Source organism: Convolutriloba macropyga, chromosome 1, assembly GCF_964194025.1.
Source record: "Convolutriloba macropyga chromosome 1, txConMacr16.3, whole genome shotgun sequence".
NCBI classification, from domain to species: domain Eukaryota; kingdom Metazoa; phylum Xenacoelomorpha; order Acoela; family Convolutidae; genus Convolutriloba; species Convolutriloba macropyga.
Genome location: NC_134468.1, coordinates 7,275,098 through 7,297,422, shown reverse-complemented (window position 1 = coordinate 7,297,422; position 22,325 = coordinate 7,275,098). Strand labels below are relative to the sequence as shown.

Here is a 22,325-nt window from a genome sequence, read left to right as displayed (position 1 = left end):
CCCGTACCTCCTTCAGAACTGCGTCTTTACTTGACAGTACTGCCAGGAAGCCTTTTGTGAACAACTGTCAAGTTGTTCTCAAACACCTCTTCTTTGGACAATTCTACACTAGGGGAAGGGTGTCCGTCATTTGAGGATCGAGTCGTGCCTGAATTTGGAGGAGATTGAAATGTCACTCGGCTGTGAGTAGGGGGAGTTTGCGGGTTTCGGCTGTGTGAAGGAGAGCTACTCATTTTATGGTTTTCGATTACGTGGATATGAGTTTGGTTTGATTTAGTATTTAATTGTGGCTGGATTTGAGTTGGATTTGTACTGGTATTAGAATGAGTTTGCAATTGTGCTGCGTGTGCAGAGTATTTAAGAAGCAACTGATTTGTTTTTCTATTAATGGCAGAAAGCAAATTAGAATAGTTTGTTGAGCGAGGATGTGAGGCACGTGTCGAATGTGTGTGAGTGACGCTGTTAAAGTGCTGTGATTGGCAGTTTTGGGGTGTAGTATTTACATAAATTGCTGCAATTGCGTCACGAATGCGGGTAATTGTTGCTACCGCAAATTACTCGTCATATTTGTCTGTAACTTTTGCTTTTTGATTTGGTTGGCGAGAAATATAGTCTACCAGCCCCATTTTTGCACCAGGTATATGTTCGATATTAAAATCAAAAGGTAAAAGACGATCGATCCAGCGTGTTAATCTACTATTATAAGATTTATTCGACCTATGTTCTTTCATAATTGAAAGTAATGCTCGATGATCTGTGATGATTGTAAATGATTTGCCAAATAAATAATATTTGAAATATTCGACGGACCACAGAACACCTAGTAATTCAAGTTCATTAATGCCATAACGTTCCTCATTAGAGTTAAGGAATCGAGATGCAAATGCAACTGTATGCCAACCTGTAGGTAACGTTGTTCTAATGCTGCTCCTAACCCTGCTCTAGAAGCATCGCATTTGATCCGCGTTTCCAAGTGAGGATTGTAGTGAATGTTTTCTGTGGCGTTTGCTACTCTATTTTTAATTGCTTGGAAATGTGTGTCATGTTCAGTGTTCCAAATGAATTTTGTGTTCTTTTTTAATAATGGACGAAGAGGATGACATAATTGGGATAAGTTAGGAATAAATTTTCCAAGGTAGTGTACAGAACCTAAAAATGATCGGAGTTGTTTTAAATTTTTAGGTGCTGTTAGTGATGCGATTGCCGCTGTTTTTGACTCAAGTGGAGCTATTCCAGATTGACTGAGTTTATGTCCCAACCATTCTATTTCGGTTTTTGCAAAATGACATTTAGGTAAGTTGATTCGTAGATTATCCTCATCTAGTTTCTGTAAGCACTGATAGACAAGTTTTAAGTGGTCTTCTTTGGACCCACGGCTAACTACTATAATGTCATCTAGAAAACAGTAAGTATTTTTTAGTCCGCCTAAAGTATAGTCCATTAATTTTTGGAAAGCTGCTGGCATATCAGTTAAAACGTAGAAACCTGTAATGAAACGATATGTTCCCGTTCTCTCACCGCTAATAAGATTAAAGTTACAATGTCTGGCCGTTTCCGGGTCTAATTTAGGTTGACTGTATGCGTACTTCAAATCCAATTTGGAATAATATGTTGTTTCTTGTGATGCGGATGTATTCAAATTTTGTTGAATTGTGTCAATTAAATTATCAATATTTGGCATTTGATATTTGTTTTTGTGAATAGACTTATTTAAAATTTTTGAATCTAGAGCTAATTTAACTGTTTTATCTCTTTTAACTGTAATGACTATGGGTGAGATGAAATTTTTGTTAGAACAACTGTTTAATTTTATGATGTGTTTTTCATCAAGTAATTTTTTAAGTTCTATATTAACTAGTGGTTGTAAATTAATAGGTACTCGTCTTCCTTTTTGATGAGTAGGTGTAAATTCACTATGAAATGTTGACTTTACTGAATGTTTCAAAGATTTACCGACACGGGTGATGAGTTCAGGAAAGTCAAAAGAGATCTGCCTCTTAATTGGGCATTGATTTTTATCAATGTTTGCCACTTGTTTTGATTGGATTACTGAGAAACCTAGCTTTGGGAAAAGGTCTATTCCAATGATGGGTCGGTGACCATCTTCAACGACAGTTACATCAACGTCTGTGGCTATCCAGTCATTACACTTTATTGATGTCTTGATTATACCTACTATTTTGATTATGTCATTGGAGAAAGTTTTTAGATCGTGTATTTCAGGAGACTGTATCCAATAGCTATCTTTACATTCTGATACCACTTTGTCCGCCAGACTTTTGTTAACGATCGTACAAACACTTCCTGAATCCACCAATGCTTTCGTGCTTGTATTTCCAACTCGAATGTCCAAATTTACGGGCTCTACCTCACGGGTGTCAGTTTTGTATGAAATTGCCGCTACACAATTATCATCGTAATTGTCGTAGTCTGAGTCATAATTGGCATCGTATATACTCTTTTGTTGTAGGAGTTTGCTAATATTATTTACTTGTTCGGTTACTGATGTCGAGGTGCCTACTGTAGCCGCTTCCGAAATTGAGTCATCTACATAATTTACTCGAGATCTGGGTTTGCTAGCTTGTTTTGGTTTTCGACAAACCTTAGCGAAATGGTTAGAGATTCCACAATTTTTACATATTTTCCCACGGGCGGGACAATTTTGTCTATGAGAGGAATTCCAACCATACCCACAATTTGGGCAGATCGTCGGTTTTACGAACTGATTTGTAGATGGTCGGTTTCTATTCCAGGATCCTTGGACATTGTTTATCGAATGGACTTCATTAGTTGAATTGGTTGTTGGGGTTCCAGAGATTTTTAGTTGCGTTTGTATGCCCATTTCGATATTGATCGCAACTTCGAGAGCTTTTTTAACTTCTCGTGTTTCTTTTAGCAAATCTCTTTGAATTTCTCCATCTTGCATGTTAGCGATAAACACATCCCGTATTATCGATTCCTCGTGGCTTCCTAAATCACAATTTAGGGAGAGTTCTCAAAGGCACCCGTAGAACTCTTCCACTGGTTCTCCTTTCATTTGTTTTCGAGTTAAGAATGTATATCTGTCAAATGTAATATTCCTTTGTTTGGTGAACACTTTATCAAGGCATTCCCAAAGAATTTTCGTGGTCACTCTGTCAATTTGAATACTTGGTTCTTGCGAACCAAAAATTCGTCTCCCTTCAACTCCCAGGCTGAGATACGTTAGGGATACTGCTTTACTATCGCAGTATTTCCAAGGCTTTTCCCCACATAGTATGCCAACAAGTTCTACTTTCTGACATCGGTTGAGCCATGAGTTTTTTAGCTGTTCATTCCTAGTACGTCTGTCTCTTTCGCTTTGAGTCGTGCTGTTTTGAACGTCCTCCTCGTAGATGAGTTCTGGAGGTAGGGTAACTTTGTCAGGGGGGTCGTCAAGAAGCGTATCGATTGATATTCCTTCTTTAGCCATGATGGCTAACTTTAGCATGACTTGCCATCTGTCCCATTGCAATGGAGGTTCCAACGTCGGTTTTTCCCAAAAGGGCTCGATTCCCAAGATTGCGCGTTCTGTTGTAGCTGACTGCGCCATGTGATATCCCTGACTATAGGGTACAATCGTGCTCTGATTCCACGTAGATTTAGATGTATGGATTCGAGGTGTGAATCCAAGCTTTCAAAGTTAAATGAATTGTTACTTTCAGAATTAGCCACAATCGCGGTGCGAATGTAGGGAAACTAAATGAGGTTGGATTTCTCCTTCAAATCCGCTAGGATTTTGTCTAGTGGAAAATAGATTAGATTGCGAACAACTGAATTCAGTAAGGAGATTCAAAAGAATGAATAGTTGAGTAAAAGTGGGAGGTGTGAACGGTATGAAATAATGACTTTTTAGTCGGCGGTAATTTATAGTTATGTGAATACTGACTTTTAGTTTTACAAGGACAAGTATAAATTAATTAAGTACATTTTAATAAATGAGAACTAAATTATGGTACAACCGTACCACAGAAGTGGTTGTGACGTCATATGGTCGTTAACAAAAATTGCGACGACGAAATAAAAAACATAGCAGGACAATTCGTGACGTACAATTCAAAGAATTTTCATTGACTTATCAGAAAACTAGACCTAAAAAGGACTACGAATGGATTGGGAAAACCATTTAGAAAAAAATCCGATCCAAAAAATCGAAAAAAAACAGAAAAAAAATCAAAGCGAAATTGCCGCATGTGAACGAAAAACCACTAGCGAGAAAGCCAATTTTTGACACCCTTTTCTCACTACTTTAAATTTAGAGCGAAAAAATTTTAAGCCGCAAAACCACTCGCTTTTTCGCTCCATTTGTTTCGGCGTGACCAAAATCACTACTCCAATTTGACTTCAAAATTCATGAGAATGTGTGAACAGATCTTAAAAAATAGACAGCGCCCCAATACAATTCAAATTCTTTGAATTGTAAAAAAAACCAAGAGAAGGCCATGAATAGCCCCAGCTATCGCTGTGCGGCCTTTAATGAAAAATGCAGTGAAAAACACTACTATCTAGACTTCCTTTTTTCACTAAAAGCAGCTAAACATTCATGTTATAGCATATTCACATACAGTAGTGTATGTAACAATTTCTTTTTAAAAATTGACAATCAACCGTATTACTTGTGCGGAAACTACTATGTTCTGCATTTTGCTTTGTATTTCTCTCCAATGACACAACTTGAGAACGATACATAAAACGACAATCACCTGGAAAGATTAGCTTTTGCTCAAATAGCAATCGGTGCAATACTCATGCCGTTCAATTATATCAATTAATTACAAATTCCAAGACGTTTTTCTAATAATTCAAATCTTTTCAAAATTTCAAATCTGTGAATATTTCAAACGATTGAAAAAAAGTAAAAACGACTACAAGAAAGCTTCACAACATTTCCCGTTTTTTCACTATATCAGATGCATGGGTATCCGGACAAAAAATAGGCCATGACCAGACAATCCAGATAAAAAACACTAGCTGTGCCTCGAATTATTGAGAATTAGCGCGACGCAACGCGTTTGTCTTGTTGGACATGGCAACTACGACTCGACAATGCAACCATTATCATACTGAAAACAGGCGCGAAGCTTTGCATAGTCCAACAATGTCTGGATATAAACGCGACATGTCTCGCTATTTCTCACTTACCCGGTTTGAATGTCCTCCTCCCTAATGTCCTCTCTAAGGTGTTGGGGGGGGGGGGGGTAATTTGTCTATTTTTTATGGGGGTAAATTGACATAAGATTGAGGGGTAATTTGATCTTTGGGTGGGGGCAAAATTAAGTTGGGCTGCAATGGGACTTTTGAGGAAATACCCCGGTGACCAAAATGCAATGTAAGAGTGGGTGCAATGAGAAATTTTGAGGGCTTACCCCCTGACCAAAATTGCGAAGTACGAGTGGACTGCAATGTGCTGCAATAGCAGTTTAGAGGAATTACACCACTGACCAAAAATTCAATGCAAGAGTACGATGCAATGAAGCAGAATTAATCAGACCATGAAATTTTTTAGTTATTTCTCGAGCCAGCGCGACTTTGAGGCAGAAATAATCAGAACATCAATCGACACTAATACTCGCAACAACACGAATTAGCCCGATTATTCCGCGAAGTAGCGCGACAAAATTGTGCTCCAGACCATGTATAGGCGACAAAGGTATGATCCCGACCATATTTGGGCGACAAAAAGTGTAATCAGACCTTGTATTAAATGTCTGCAAGGGTACCCCGCCCCCAGTCAATAATTGCCGAGCAAATTTCTACCACCTCACCCCAGGATGACAAGATTGCCGAAAGGTAGGGTGTGTGTGCTGTTGTTCATAGTTCAATCCTCTGCCTCCGTGAAGTTGTCTATGCGAGGATGAGCTCTCATATGACCATAATTTCAGGTTTAGTATAACCTGACTAGCTTTGGTAGCAATCATAGCCAAGAAAAAGTTGCCTTACTTTCAACACTTGAATAGAGAAAAGTGGAGAATAAACGAACAGCTGCTAACGTAAAAATGTTCCAGCTCTGACCTTATGCTGTTCGCTACTAATACGCAGAACCTACAATCATCAATATAGAGACATTTTTATTTGCTCTTGATATATATATTTAGTCCCATAAAGTTGAAATGATGGCTTCAGGTAGAAAATGCTGCAATATTTATCAAAAGCAACACTTGAAAGACTGAAATTAACAAGAATGGAATTTAAAAAACAGCTGCTAACGTAAGTCTGTTCCAGCTGGACCTTATGCTCTCCACTGCTATTACGCAGAATCAACAATCATAAATTTAGAGACATTTTTATTTGCTCATGATATGTAGTTAGTTCAATAAAATTGCAAAGCTATCGAGCATTCCAAAGGTCAACATTTAGATTTGAATCAGGAATAGATCAGCCGAGTTTTCCGAACATTCGCTTGCTTTTCAACTTTATGAGGCTAACTATAAGACCGAGGTTTCTAGCATTGTTCCTGCTGAAAGGGCATTATAAGCACCAATTGGAAATTTCCTTGAATAGAAAAAGAATATATGTCGATGGAAATCAATTTTATGTCATCTAAATCAAATCAATTTGCATTTTTTTTCAAAGTTTTTTGGCCTTGTAGAAAAAATGCTCTATTTACGAGAAATATTTCATTTGAAGTTATAATTTGAAGTCCATCCTGTGTTTAAAACAAAATGTTTCGTATATAGAGCATTGTTTCCCGAATGCTAGATGCTTGTCAATTAAAATTATTGCGGGAACACCACTTTTTTTCGAAAGCTTTTTTTATTTCAGCGGTTACCTTTTTATCTGTCTCGTGATTGTTTTTAAATGTAGTTTTTACGGTTTGCGAAACTAAAAAAGCCAGGATCTGTTTGTTATGTTGCCGTGTTTTGTAGAGTACTCGAGATCGTCTTAAGAAAAACGTCTTAAGAAAATATTTGAATAAGTTGAATAAATTGCAATAACTTATTCAAACTTATTCAGATGTTAGTTTTGCAAACCCATGTAAACTACATTTAAAAACTATCACGAGACAGCTAAAAAGGTAGTCGCTGAAATAAAAATGAGCAGTGGAAAAAGGTGTTTTGTCACGTTAGAGAGCTGTATCTACAAAACGACGCGTGAACGTTTGTTCCTTGCTAAGTGCGTTACTTTCTTAAAGGAAACTTTTTATAAATTAGTTGTGGAATCTTTTAAATCTTATTTAAATCTTTTCTGTCCAAATTATAGCTTTAGATGTATCAAACTATTTTCGGCTTGACAAGCTATTTATGAGATTGAAATGACTCTTGCGAAGTTCGTGAAATTAACTGTCAAAAGATATGTGTAAACACTTGAGGGACAACAACAGATGACAAGAGACAATTATTATAAAGGATACTTAAGTTCGGGAGCTTTTATATCATCTCATTTATATCGTTGCACAATAGGCTTTGAAGCCAAGCCCTATTGGTCGAACATTTGAATAGATTGGGGGGGGGGGGGGGGGGGGGAGATTTCCGTATCTTAATTATGATTACATCGCCGAGCACAGTACTAAATTTGTCTTCATAAGTATACCCATGGTTTTTTAATGCACAATGTCGGTCGACTATTGTTTCTTTTCATACCCAATATTGCTCGACCACGTTCTTAGTTGGCATCTCAACTACTGAGACGCTGGTTCGAATCCAGTTCTGGTCCATTTTCCAGTAATTTTACTTACGCGTGTAACCAATAACAGTTCGGTGTTTTAACAAAAGGGTTGCCCGAAATAAACTGTTTGTTCTTCCCCGGGCTGTGGCAAGATTTACTTACCTCTTGTTCTCTCGCCTGTTCATTCCTGGATTTGGTTTCTCTCTCTGATTCTCGTAATCAATCTTTCACTAAGTTGAGGAATTATAAATAAACGGATACAAATCGCAGTTTGTTTTAAAAGGGTTTAAAATTAGATCTAACTACTCATTAAATTTATTCTCATAAATAACTTTGCTCACAGGATCACCGTGCTCACTATAAAATAGTGTTTCAGAAAAAGCTCAGAAAAAACTTTTCGAGGTGAAATGACCTTGAAATATTTAAACGATTTTTCTTTGATCAATGCCGCATGCAACATTCAACCTATATATAGTCTGTCCCATAAAGTTGAAATAAGCGAACGTTCGAAAACCTCAAAAACAGGCAAGTGAGCATCAAATTGGTCATTTGAATGTCAACGTTTTTTCTATTAAGCTTCTATTCATCAATTTTTTTCCACATGTTTTAAATATGAACTTTGACCTTTGAACTCCAACTTGTGGCTTTTGAAACGTTCGCTTATTTCAACTTTATGGGACAGTCTGTCCCGAAAAGTTGAAATGACCGAAAACGCCGAAACATGCAATTGAGCATGCAAATGAGCAATGTAGACCGTATTTTTGAAACGTTTGCTCATTGCAATTGTATGGGACACGCTATAGAGTAAGTCCCATGAAGTTGCAACGCAAGCGAACGTTCGAAAAGCTCGGGCCATGCAAATGGGCAGTGTTTTTCTAGGTATCTCCATGTTTTAAATTTGAAGTTTGACCTTTGAAACGTTCGATAGCGTTGCAACTTTATGGGACTGACTATACTATAGTCTGTCCCATAAAGTTTAAATAAGCGAACGTTCGAAAACAACAAAAACGTGCAATTGGGCATCAATGTGCTCATTTGAATGTCAATGTTTTCTCCATTAAGTTTTCATTCATCAATTTTTTCTACATGTTTTAAATTTGAACTTTAACCTTTGAACTCTAATCTGTGGCTTCTGAAACGTTCGTTTATTTCAGTTTTATGAAACCGAAGAATGACAAAGCATGCAATTGAGCAATGTGAACCAGTGTTTTTTCAAACCTCAATTATGGCTTGTCCCATAAAATTAAAGTAGGCGAACGCTACAAATACCACTGGGCAGTGTTTAATGATTAAAGTTAAATTTAAAATATCAGATGGAATGGAGCTACTGGAAAAAAGGCGTTGGCATTCAAATGACCACATAATTGCACAATAGCTTGTTTTGGCTTTTTTGAACGTTCGATTATTTCAATTTAATGAGACAGACTATATCTACATATTTTTTTTCAATTTGAATAAATTTGACGTATAAGTTTTTCACAAAGAATTATGGAAATAATTGCCTATTTCAGCTTTAAGGGAAACCCTAATAGTGCACATCATAGATTTTGCAATCATCGCATCTTCAAAGTTCAAAGTTCAATTTTAACACATTCAGATATCGACATGTGGATGTTCCTATGCAGGTCTAGAAATTTCAAACGTGTACTTGCGATTCAACCCTGAAAAGCGTCAAAAAATTACGTTCAGGATCAGTGCGGTGATCTGTTTTTCAAAGCTTTTCAACAGTGCAATATATTTTTGAGAACAAGCAAAGAAGCGGAATGAGGCCCTTATTGGCAACATTAAAAGCTTTTGTCAGTGAACAACTTTTTTTTTCTAAGCTGCTCATTTTCAAGCCCGGAGGAAAAATTTTTTACTTCTCTTTAATAGGGTCCCAAAGGTACCCGATAAGTTTTTGCTCAACCAGAAGGTAGAGTAGTCCGATCAATTTTTAATACTGATCTTTGCAATGAAAATGCAAGTTTCATACTTTTCTGAGAAAAGAACAGACAATTTCCAAAAACTCAAATCCTAATGCATGGACGTTAAATTCTTTTTGATAACATAGACTACCAGAATAGAAAAAACTTGACAGTGGTTAATATCAACCCATATTTCTTGTACAAATTCTTTTTGATAACATAGACTATCAGAATAGAAAAAACTTGACAGTGGTTAATATCAACCCATATTTCTTCACGGGTCGAGGTTTTGACAAAAAATAATGTAAGATTAGCGGTGAATAGCGGTGAAAAAAAAACTTTTTTCACCGCAAAGCGCCCGCATCTTTTAGCGTTGAATGCGCTGAAAGCGGTGAATTTTTGTAAGAATTGCGTTGAATTTTAAGGTGAAAAATTTTTTTCACCGCATTCACCGGAATTCTTACTAAAAAGAAACTGTGGTAGAAGGGTTCGAACCTCTACCTCATGCGTGTCACCAACTTCGTAATCCACTTCGCCATCTGTCACTTACTGCAACGATATTTCCTGTGACTATAAGATAAGCGTTGAAATTAGCGCGTTGAATATTTGTAAGATTTGCGATTTTAGCGGTGAAAAATTTTTTTTTCACCGCATTCTGCTGGTAGCGGTGAAAAAATTTTTTTCACCGCATTCTGCTGGTAGCGGTGAAAATTTTTTTTCGCCGCATCCTGCTTGTAGCGGTGAAAAATTTTCTTTCACCGCTTAAGCGCTGAAAATATATTTTCCACCGCTTAAAAGTTTTTTTTTCACCGCATTCATCGCATTGAACGCAAATCTTACACTTTTACTCAAATTCACCGCAAATCTTACATCTTTTAGCGATTTTTAGCGGTGACACCTCGACCCGGGTAGCACCTAGTGCAATTTCCCTCCGAAGATTTTAAAAGTCACTTGTACAATTTTGATTAAAACTCCCAAACCCATTTGTGGGATCCATTTCACCCTCATCTAGCTATTGCAAGAATGAGTATTTTAGAGGAAAACAATGAGCCATGGTGAAGGTAAATAAAACAGAAGTGACATTTTTTGTCCAGTATTTAGTATTATCCTTAAAATTTAGAAACGATAACTGTCCAAGGCAAATACTGTTTAACAATACACTTCAACTATCGAAAAATATCCTTTTTGAAATTTTTCGTGGTTTCTCTCAAACAAGATGCATGTTGTCAAAATTTAAAATATATTTTATACTGCTTTTTTACTACTTAACGCTAAGAAATGATATGTTCGCCGTGCAAATATTGGCTTTCCAGTTTTCGGGGTAAAATGGAAAAACTATTTTTCCCGATGTTTTTACTCTTTTTTATCTCTAGATAAAATTTCAAAAACAAGTAGAAAATTTTCACATTTTTTCCAACTGACTAGAGTTCTTCTAGGCTCAATTTTCAAAAATTGTTTACAGTTTAAGTTCTGTTGAAATTATTGAACTTGTCACTTTGAGAAAAATTTGTGAACCATTCCCTCTGTGATACCCGTGGATATCTTACATTTCATTTATTTATTTGATGCAGTAAAATTTCATATGATGTATTTATTTAGTTCATTTTATTTGCCCTTCATTAACATTTCATTTTTGTTCATTTCTTGTCTCGAATTATTTCAGTATATCCTTTCTTGGTTTCCCGCTTCGTGATCAGACATGTCTGATCACACCTCTCTGATTTGCTTACAAGCTCTTGAGCTTATACTTTTATTTTCGTCATTCATTTTCAGTAGCTTTTCTTTGCAAATTCGCTCCGCAAGTAAGCACAAAATAATTAAATTAAGATTTCGCTCCGCGAATCATAATTTTGAAAGTTGTAAGTGAACCAGCGTCGCAAGTGACTATCGAATTCTAATAGTGTACGACATGGCGCAGTCAGCAAACGAACACACACCGCTCGGGATAGATGCTTGTTGGGACAAGCCACCACCCGAACCCCCTCTTCGTTGGGCGAAATGGAGAGTACAATACAAACTGGCGCTTTTCGCAAAGGAGAGTATCATCCTCGACACTCTAATTGGACCGAAAACTGAAATGTTGCATCTTCCATTAGAACCTATCTATGGAGATAGTTAGTTCGTCGACACAATCGGAGAGAGAAAGAAATGCTTGCAATGCCCAGCAAAAGATGAATTGGCAGAACGAGTGTCAATGATTGATTGAGGTCGGTATCTTGTGCGGAGATAAACCATGGTCAATCGCGGATCGCAAAACGGTCTCTTTTTTCTATCTAAGCACCGGGGTGGAAAGTCGTGGGATTCTGAACTGCAAAAACCCGCATATATCGATCGATACATTGTCCAGTGCGGACTTTTTTAGATCGTGGAGGCCGCTTCATACGAACTTGAAATATAACGTTCGATCGGCACGTTTTTCTAATAACGAAACGGCTTCGAAGTGAAATCGTCGAACTATTCTATGGTTAGTTGAAAGAGTTAGCTGAGAATTGCGATTTCGAGAAGAAAGAGGTAACCCTTGTACGTGATGTGTTCATCACCAATTTGATTGACCCTGAGATTCAAAAGGAGCTGCTTAAACAAATAGTAGAGCCGCGTCAGGCACTTGACCTGGCCATTAACATGGCACTTGGAATGCGTAATCTGCACCAAACTCAACAACATAACAAGGCTCTCATCCCGGCTAGCGTGAATGCAATTCAATTTCCCAAGAACTCCCGAGTGCCAATTTGGTCAACCTCGAACAATTTTCAGAAACCAAACAACAGCTCCTCACTATATTGTTCAAATTGTGGTGGGAATTGGCTTCCAAATCACTGCGATAAATGTATTGCGAAAAATTAAACTAACAAAAAAACTGCAAACAAAAATTGTTGACTAATGAATCACTTTGCCAAGGTTTGTCGAAAACAAAAGAACGCGGAACCCCAAGAGACCAAGAAAAGGACCGTAAATACTGTGGATGAAGAACTGCAGTCAGAAGATTCGGTGAATTTCCTTCAGTTGACCAAGCTCTACGAATCTGACTACAGTGGCGGGGAGGACAATACGGTTGCTCTCATCGAAAATGACAAAGCAAAGATAGAACCTCTCAGCATGCCCATCAAATTTGGTATTATTATTACTACTACACTACTCGTGGACTCCGAGAGCGCATGCAGTATCCTCAATCGATCACTTGCGTCGAAAGTGGTAAAAAGCAGTCCACGCGCTTTTGGGATCCACGAGAAGGTCAGCCCACAACTCAGGACATTCTCGAATGAGCTAATTGACATTGAGAGAACGGCTGGACCTCAGATTCAGCCACCTTCACTGTCGTTGCGGATGGTCTGAAATCTCTAATTGGCCGAGACTTGTTCGATCAATTAGGACTAGCTGTAACACAATTTTCATCACTTAAAAGTAATCTCTTCAACAACATTACTTCATCGTCAGAATTCAAAGAACATATCGCAAAAAATTTTCCGAATCTAATCTCACGCATTGGAAGATCCAAAAATCACGTGGCTAAATATAACTTTCACAAAGATTTCAAACCTAGAAACCAAAGAAGTAGACGCATACCCACTAACCTTCCAGATAAAGTCAATAACGATAAAGTCCAGATAAAGTCAATAAAGACCTCAAAAAATTATTAGATGAAAAACACATAAAAAAACTTTCTAGTTGCGCCGATAAGAATTTTATATCCCCAATTGTAGTCACCGTAAAAAAGGTCAAAAAATTATTCTTGCAATAGACTCAAAAATGGTAAATAAAGCCATTCATAAAAACAAATATCAAATGCCCAATATTGATACGCTTATCGAATCTATTTTCCAACAAATTAGTTCTCCCGCATCGCCAATCGCATCGTATTTTTCTAAGTTAGACTTGAAGTACGCGTACAGCCAATTGAACCTGGAACCTAATAGAGCAAATCAATGTATTTTTAATATAATTAGCGGCGATATGACAGGCACGTACAGATTTCAAATGGGGTTAACAGATATGCCGGCAGAATTCCATAGACCGATGGATTACACTCTCATTGGTTTAAAAAATACTTATTGTTTTCCTGACGATATTTTGATTGTAAGTAAAGGATCAGAGGAAGAACATAATTGTTACGTCAGAAATTGTCTTAAACGGTTGATTGTCTTAAATGAGCACCTTAGAATAATCCTCTCAAAATTTCATTTCTCTAAACTGGAAATAGATTGGCTTGGATATCACATTTCACAATCGGGTATCTCTCCTATTGAGAGCAAGATATCTGCTATTTTGGCTCTTGAAGCCCCAAAGACATTAAAATAACTCCGTTCCTTTCAGGACTCAGTGCATTATATCGGTAAATTTATTCAGAACCTAGCTCAAATTAGTAATCCATTTCGTCCATTGTTGAAAAAGTTTATCTGGATTGATGTGCATGAAAATTGTTTTACTGAAATAAAGGACCGCATCGCGAATGCTATTGAAAATAACCACTACAACCCGCAAATGGAGACGCGCGTAAAATGTAACGCCTCTCGCTGCGGTCTTGTGGCAGCGCTTGAGCAACTAACAGTTGATGGGTGGAAACCGATTGCGTTTACATCTCGATTTTTAAACTCATGTGAACAAGGATATAGCGTCAATGAACTCGATTTTACCGAGGTAGTTTGGTCTATTGAATATTTTAAAAGTTACCTTCACAGCAAAACAATTTACAGTAATTACAGATCACAGAGCTCTACTTTCTGTATTGAAAGAAAATCGATCCAATAAATCATACAACAGCGGATTAACTCGCTGGATTGATGGACTACTCCCATTTCAATTTGATATCGAAAATTTACCAGGAGTGAAAATGGGATTAGTGAACTGCATTTCAAGGCACCCAAATCAAAAATCTAAATAAATTTTCTCAATAAATGACAAGGAATTTGTTGTGGCAAAAATAAAATCTAATTCTGCATCAGTTAATTCGCTCAATTTAAAATCCACTGAACCTGCACCTCATTTAAACAGATTAGTACAGGCGCATGATCCCGCACATCAAACCACACATAAAATTGAGGCTACTTATAATGCGATAAATTTAATTAGCACTCAAGCTACCCGCGTACACAAATATAAATATTTTTTGTCCCCCTGCTATGAAATCAAGTCACATATACCAGTTATAATTCAAACAATTCAAAAATTGCATATCCCGCGTCACAAATACCAACTAACACTTCACTCGCTCAGCGAAACACAACTCATTGTAACCAATAATTCCAAAATCGGAATGAAAAGTATCTGGCAAAGCGCGAAAATCAATCCAATAAGCCTAATTTCCCACCAATTAGGAGATATTCCACAGGTATTTCTAAAAATCACCAACCAAAAATAGCATCAGCTTGTTTTGCTTCAAATCATTTTTCAGTTGCCTAAATCTCCTTTATATAATTTCTCAAAAATTTAACGCAACTTAGATATAAATCATATCAACAAAAACAAATACAAAATGCCTTCTAAAAAGCGCATCGCTAGAGTTCGCTTCAGAGACCCCTCAAGAACTAGAAATCCACCTTCAACATCTGCAACCTCTATTCGTACCGCGACTCAACCGTATAATTCCCCAAGAGCTACTCGCGCCGTTAATCGTACCCTAATCTCAACTCCAACATCCGCAGCCCTAACATCTAATATCAGTACCCCTCTAACAGCGAGCCCCCAGATTCCCACATTTGATCACAATATCAACAAAATATTTATTAAATCCCTGATTGCATCCCTGACCAGCAAGCACGCCGTTTTGAAAGAAAATCGTGATTGCATCCTCACCGCTTTGGAGTGATCTTCATGTTTGATCCGGCTGCGTTTGTATCGATGAAAAAATTAGGATACCAAACGTCCTTTGACAAGCTCTGATTGACGATATACACGGTAGCCACCCAGGTACTTGGGGCATGATCTGCATTGCCATGCACTGCTGGTGGCCTTATATGAATCGCGAACTCATCGTCAAAGCAACAGAGTGCAAATCTTGCAATGCAATTAGTAAGAATCTAAATTCCGTAAATCCTGCTAGGCAATTTCGACCTCATGTACCATGTGTTGAACCGAATCAAGAAATACAAATTGATTTTGGAGGACCTAGTTTTGACGAAAATGGCAATGACGTATTTTTGTTAGCTGATACAGGCCGTTTCTCTAAATATCCTACTGCATGTATATATGAAAAGAACAATGGACTGAATGTTCCAAAAATTTTGGACATGTACATCCAAAATCATGGAACTCCGCGTTCTATTCGATTATACCAAGCGAAATGTTTAGTTGGAAATCAAGTAAAAACTTTCCGTACTAAAAATATTGTTTAAGTCTTTGAAGTTCCAGGTAATGATAATCGCGTTATTGGTTTGGTGGAAACATTGATTCAAACAATTAAGAACATACGTGCAAGTATCAAAGAACAAAAATTGGTAAATGACGCATTTCATTAAAAGCATTAATAAAAGATTATCATTCATCAATTGCGAATCTGCAAACAGAAAACAACAAAGATCTCGCCACTCGAGGCGAACTTTGGCCGTAAACCTAATACCGGCTTAGCGTAATCTCAAATAAACCTAAATTGTCTAACCTATCATACAAGAACATTGTAAATCACCATTTAGATGAAGACACAGTCACACCCGAGTCGAGTTTTCCCAGGAGACAAATGGCTAGCGGATATCGCAGCGATATCGAACTTGGTATAAATCGGCCAGCGCGGGAGGCCAATGGTCGAAAACAAGCAAGCACGGACGGCGAGTCACGCTTTATTCTGTCCGCAAGATACAACGCAGATCTAAAAGGAATATGGAGGGACTTTATGAGGTTCTGACTCCGGGTTCAAACATCCTGAAGGTCAGCCCAACAACCTCCCCTATCAAAGAGCCCGGGAAGGCCATCGTCACGGTACGCAACAGCGATATTGCCAAATTTGGGACAGTACAAGAACGACAAACCCAACTCAAAGTATATGCGGATAAGCGAACCCCAAGAACATGTGAAAAACTTGTGGAGTTGAAAACTCAATCTCACATGAAGCAATTCACTCGAAAACTCAAGGGTGACAAGAAAATGAAGCACCGTAAGCGAGGTCTTGGCAGCGGAATTTCGTCGTCTCGCTCAAATACTTCACGCGCGATGCGAGGGCCTATTCTGAAAATTCCTGATTTTCTCGCCCTTCAAAAACAGAATACTGAAAATCAGACTGATTTGGCAAGCAAGTTGGTTCTCCCCGCACAATCGGCTTCTTCTTCGGCGTTACAGCAAGTGGAACCAGCACTATCGTCAATGCAGGGCAAACGCACTTCGGACAGGAACCACCGTAGCCCATCATATTACGGATTTGACACTTCGTCCTCGGACTCGGCAATTGCAGCCCCACCCAAACGCCCACGCCGAGCGGGAGACGTAAAGAATTTCCAGCCTACATCTACATCGGTTATGGAGACCGTACAGAACATTGCAGTCCAACAGCCAGAGGAAACCAACATTTCTCCAGTTATCGGAGAAGTTTCGCCGCCTGCACCGCGAGTGCAATCAATTACTGATCAAGGCACACCGACACTGGTGAGATCAATGACAGTTCTGGAAGCCTAAAATCAAGAGTTGTCAGAATAATTATGTCAACTATCAAAACTGTATAAACTGCTGAACTCATAATTGTAATTTTATTTTGTTTTTATTTATGATAACCAGTACAAATATTGTTACTATCTATTTAACCGGGGACCATGTAATAATTTGTAAATGTTGTTACTACTACAATAATAAAGAAAAATTGTTAATTTCACAATTTTTTTCTGACAACAATGGGTATGTGACACCCGTGGATATCTTACATTTTATTTATTAATTTGATGCAGTAAAATTTTATGTGATGTATTTATTTAGTTCATTTTATTTGCCCTTCATTAACATTTCATTTTTGTTCATTTCTTGTCTCGCGTTATTTCAGTATATCCTTTCTTGGTTTTCCGCTTCGTGATCAGACATGTCTGATCAGACCTCTCTGATTTGCTTAAAAGCACTTCAGCTTAAACTTTCATTTTCGTTATTCAATTTCAGTTGCTTCTTTCTCTTTGCAAACTCGCTCCGCAATCAAACACAAAATAGTTAAATCAAGATTGCGCTCCGCGAATCATAATTTTGAAAGTTGTAAGTGAACCCACTTCGCAAGTGACTCTCGAATTCTAATAGTGTACGACACCCTCTCTTGACCTTTAGAAACACCGTATGTTTGGAAACTATCAAGACAATCATTACCGTTGGAGGGTGACAGCCCAACTTGAGTTGTTCACTGAGGTTGTCAGACGGACTTCGGCCGCACATTCGCGATTTCATTCGAAATTCGATTGCCACTGTGGCTATCCAGATAGTAGTCGTCCAGCTAAATTAATGCAACAATCTTTAAATTGGCGTCTACAATCTGACAAATATTTGCAGCTATTTCAAGGACTATGTAAACATTTGTTTTCATTAAAACCGTTTCTCATCTTTTTCCATATTAAAAAGAATGTTCTCTGGTGAGCTAACTCACGGCTGAAAAATAACCTGGAATTCAGAAACTTCCAACAGATTGATGCTTGAAAATCTTAACTAAAGCATGCGTTTAAATACCATGAAAAATTTTTAAAAAAAACTTGTGAGAGATCTGAAAAATCAATCAGGTTCTGTGCTTCTGCGGTTAACAATTTTCAATCTCTGAATGTTAAATCAGTACGAGTCGAAGAATTTTTGAAGATGCGCCAAATTGAGCAAGTTGAAAATATAATATACCAACGTACAAAATTTTCAAAATCAATTCAATAGTCTTTTCATTGGCAAAAAATTAATCTGTTCAAGAACATGGGTTGCTTAAATGTATATCGTTTTTATATACATTATCTGTGATAAATGCTCATAACTTACTGAATAGTTTTTTCAGCTTAATATTAGTATTATTAATATTGTTTTCGCGTCTAGAAGTTCACTTGACCTAAAGTTTGTTTCTTCGAAGTTCGTTTTTATTCGAATAATTCGAATAATAAGAAAAAGGGCAGCTGAAAATAGGCTACTGTAGGCCTAATGCTGTTCCACTGCGATTACGCAGAAACCACAATTATTATTATTATTATTAAATACCTGACATAGCTTTGAGATGCCAGGCAGAGATTTGGGTAAGTGCTAATCAGCACTTAATCCTTTAAAAACCGCAATTCTTATTCCCGAAGTACATGTTTGCAGTTATTTAACATTTAAGTTTTCTTCATTTCTGACTAATAACTGATTAATTCTGGCTATTCGAAATTACCGCAGACAACGGCGGCAAGTGTGAGTCACTGTTATAATGGTTGAGAAAGTTAAAATGGTAAGACAACCATGTAACGTATGAGAACAACAAAACAAACAAATGTTTCTTCAATGTATTTTACTGTACAAAAAGATTCTTGCTCGTTAGAACTAATCAATTCATTAATACAAAAAATTATCTTCACAAAGTTACACAAAGCAAACCTTCTATGTTCTAAAACACATCAAATTAATATTTTTTAAATAACAAGAATGTTACATGCAAGTTTGTTGAACAACTTTGGCTGAACTGAAATTGAGCAATCAGAAAAGGTAAAACCGTTCAGGTGAACTAGAAACCTGCTATAAATATAACCAGAAAGCGGTAAATCATCATTTTTCAGTATATTTTCTGCAAACAGCCAACGCTCAAAGCTTCACTGCTTAAATATTGTAAGTTTTCACATTTTTTACATTTTTCTTTTCACAAATAGTTCTTCACTTTTTTCTTCTTTTATCGGGGCAAGCTATATGAATTACTTTTCTTCTTGTGATAATTTGTATAAAAAATATGCTATTTGTGAAATACAAAAAATAGATCACATCAGAAAGAAAAAAAAACACTTTTTGAAATTTCACTGCCATTTGTATTTCAAAAATAAAACAAAAGCAGCGTTAAATGGTTTGTGCATCTGAAAATTATTTGAACAGAATTTTTTTTGTTGTTTTCAAAGATCTGCTAAAATTTTGAATTTAAGTTACCACCCTGCAAGCATATATCACCTCTGATAAGGGATGTTATTAATTAACACTCTAAACACAAATACGAAAGAAATTTTTTGATGTCCGTTGATTCAAATAAAGAAATTGATGACTATATGGCCGACCACAATTTCGCATTGTCATATGCACCGTTCATTCATCAATAACAATTTCTACTATTATAATAAACTATTGATACAGAAAATATTGATGCGAAACCAACCAAGTTCACATCCGTGTAAATTTAGGGTTTTTAGTCTGTTATCGTATCCAGGGCCGAGGTGTCCACCCGTATTCCACCGTTATTAGGCGAGAATAAGGGTGTAAAGCAATTTCCACTCTTAAATAGCGGAGAAAAGAGTGCAAGTATTGAAAAAAATACACATTTTTTACACTCTTTACACTCTTTACTACACTCTTTACACTCTTTACTACAACTCTTTTTAACAACACCAGTAAAATTACACTTTAAAATGGAAATCCACCCTTATTAAGGGTAGCACTAACGGTGTAAAAATATTATTGTACACTCTTTGCACTCTTTTCCCCGTTATTTTTCGGCTAAATCCTCGGCCCGCGATATTTTTTGAAAAATTTAATATTCGTAATGATTTTTAGACCTGACGAAATGGCTCAGCAAACTGCCTTGGTTCTGCTTCTTCTAATTGTGATGGTGGCCGTGAATGCCGAAGCTCCATGGAGGAGGCGACAAAGAGAACAGTGGCCTGCTGAGAGGAGACAACCGGGGGCAGATTTGGATTGGAATTTCGCAAAAAGAAGAGTTGGTCCCTCTTGCGACACGACCGCAGACTGTGATTCGGGCTACACCTGTGGCAGGATTGAAGGCTGGGGATATTTTTGCATTCCCAATTAGACCAAACAGCAGATTAGATCTAAACTACCTACGATCAATTGTAATTAGCTAAATAGATTCATAATAAATTTGATCCGTTCATTTATATCACGTTTTTGACTGATGCACAAACAAAAAACTTTGAGTGTTGGTATAACAACAAAAATAATTGTTTTCAATGTATTGTTATCTCATTTTAACTTGCTTTTGGATAAACATTTGTTAGTTATTTAATTTACATTCTACCCTACATGAGGTTTTCAACACAAGTACATTGAGTTAGCCAAGGATGAAGATGTGAAAACTCTGGGGTTATTCAGGAAAACTGGTTATTACGTCTCAAAAGATCGTTTCGTTTACTTAAGTACCAAAGAGACCCAGTTAGACATCTTAATTCCTGAAAAGGAATAAACGCAACGTAAATTTTTCATGGGATGCAAAAAAATGCCTTCTCCTCACTAAACAGATTTTTCTTATGGTCTGAGATAAATAACTGGTTCATGAGAAAAGCTATATACATATAAATAGTTTGCGTGTCTTCAAAGCACTTTCCTCAAAAGGTCATTTTGGTTGTCATTTGGTTGGTCATTTGGTTGGTCATTTGGTTGTCAAAGCAAATAAAAAATTGTTTTAATCCTGTTTAGTGTGCATAAACTGAGGATTAAGGCGACTGAGGGATAAATGCACACGGTATTAAATCACAGTTGTTTAACAATTTGGGTTTCAAAGAAGTGGAAACCGTTTAAGCGACATAAAACAGTATTTGTACTGATGTTGTTTGTTCAATACAAAGAATATCAGTTAATATTGTATCAAACGATGCATAGGAACAAGTAGTTAATTATCTGACACTCAAAGTTTTTAATCGTTAAAAAATTTTTGGTAGTTGATGTCAAATAGTCTTTGTCGTCATTATCAAGAAGCGTTACTGTCAAGTAGCTTCTTGATTCAGGTGGTCTGTATAACATCAACTGAATTAGATAATGCAACGTTCTTCGTAAATGCAACGTTGTGATCGTAAAAATTGGGAATTTGGTTTCAAATTCATTGTGACACCTGGACATCTTTATTTAATTCAGTGCAGTAAAATTAATATGATGCAGTATTTAGATCAAATTAGTTTGCCCTTCATTTCATTATTTTAATCAGACTTCGTTTTATGTTTCCCGCTTGTTAAATTGTCGCCTGATACATTATCATTCATGTCTGTTCATACAAATTTTCTATGATAAGCACTTCACATTTCATTCCCTTAAATTAAGCAGTTCAAGTTCAGTAATAAAACCTTCTTTTGATTTCGCGTCATAAAGCTGAGCCCAGAACTTAGACAAGTATTTCGCTCGGACAAAAGCAGTATAATATAAAAAAAGTCTTTTGCGCAGCAAAGACGATAGCAAATCAATTAAGTATAACATGGCGTGGTCAGAAAACAAAAGAATTACCCTGGCAATGGATGATTTTTGGAACAAGCCCACACCTGACACACCTCTTCGTTGGTTAAATGGAGAGTACAAAACAAGCTAGCCTGCTAGCTACAGAAAATATCAAATTGGACACGCTACTCGGCCCCAAACCAGAATTTGCGGAATTGCCTTTGAAGCACACCTACGAGGAAACAATCATAGGCTCCTCATTACAATAGGAACGGGAACATAATGCCCAAAAGCTCTACAAAAAAAAACTGATAGAACAAATGTCAGTTTTGGTAGGAATTGGCAAAAAGTGCGGGGTTGATTTGTGGCAACTCGCAGACCAAAAAACCGTTTCATTGCTCAACAGTGGAAAATTTCTAACGAAAGCTCAAAGAGCTAGACGGAAACTGAGAATTTGAGAATAAAGAAGAGACACATCAGATATGTCTTGATAACAAACTTAAAAGATCCAGAAACACAGAAAGAGGTGCTGAAGCAAAT

At 37.0% G+C, this 22,325-nt stretch overlaps 1 protein-coding gene and 1 long non-coding RNA gene across 2 annotated transcripts in view; one reads left to right on the top strand and one right to left on the bottom strand.

Annotated features, from left to right (window-relative positions):
- LOC142334649 (uncharacterized) overlaps nt 1-7,983 on the bottom strand; it is a 31,818-nt gene extending 23,835 nt beyond the window's left edge. Inside the window, exon 1 of the mRNA XM_075382858.1 lies at nt 7,786-7,983. The gene's annotated coding sequence lies outside the window, so the exon portion shown is untranslated. The remainder of the gene's footprint in view (nt 1-7,785) is intronic.
- Nucleotides 7,984-19,115: 11,132 nt separating this feature from the next.
- On the top strand, nt 19,116-20,662 carry LOC142345182 (uncharacterized). Its single transcript, XR_012759300.1, has 2 exons — nt 19,116-19,250; nt 20,178-20,662. It is a non-coding gene; the product is annotated as an uncharacterized LOC142345182 (long non-coding RNA).
- Nucleotides 20,663-22,325: the final 1,663 nt, after the last annotated feature.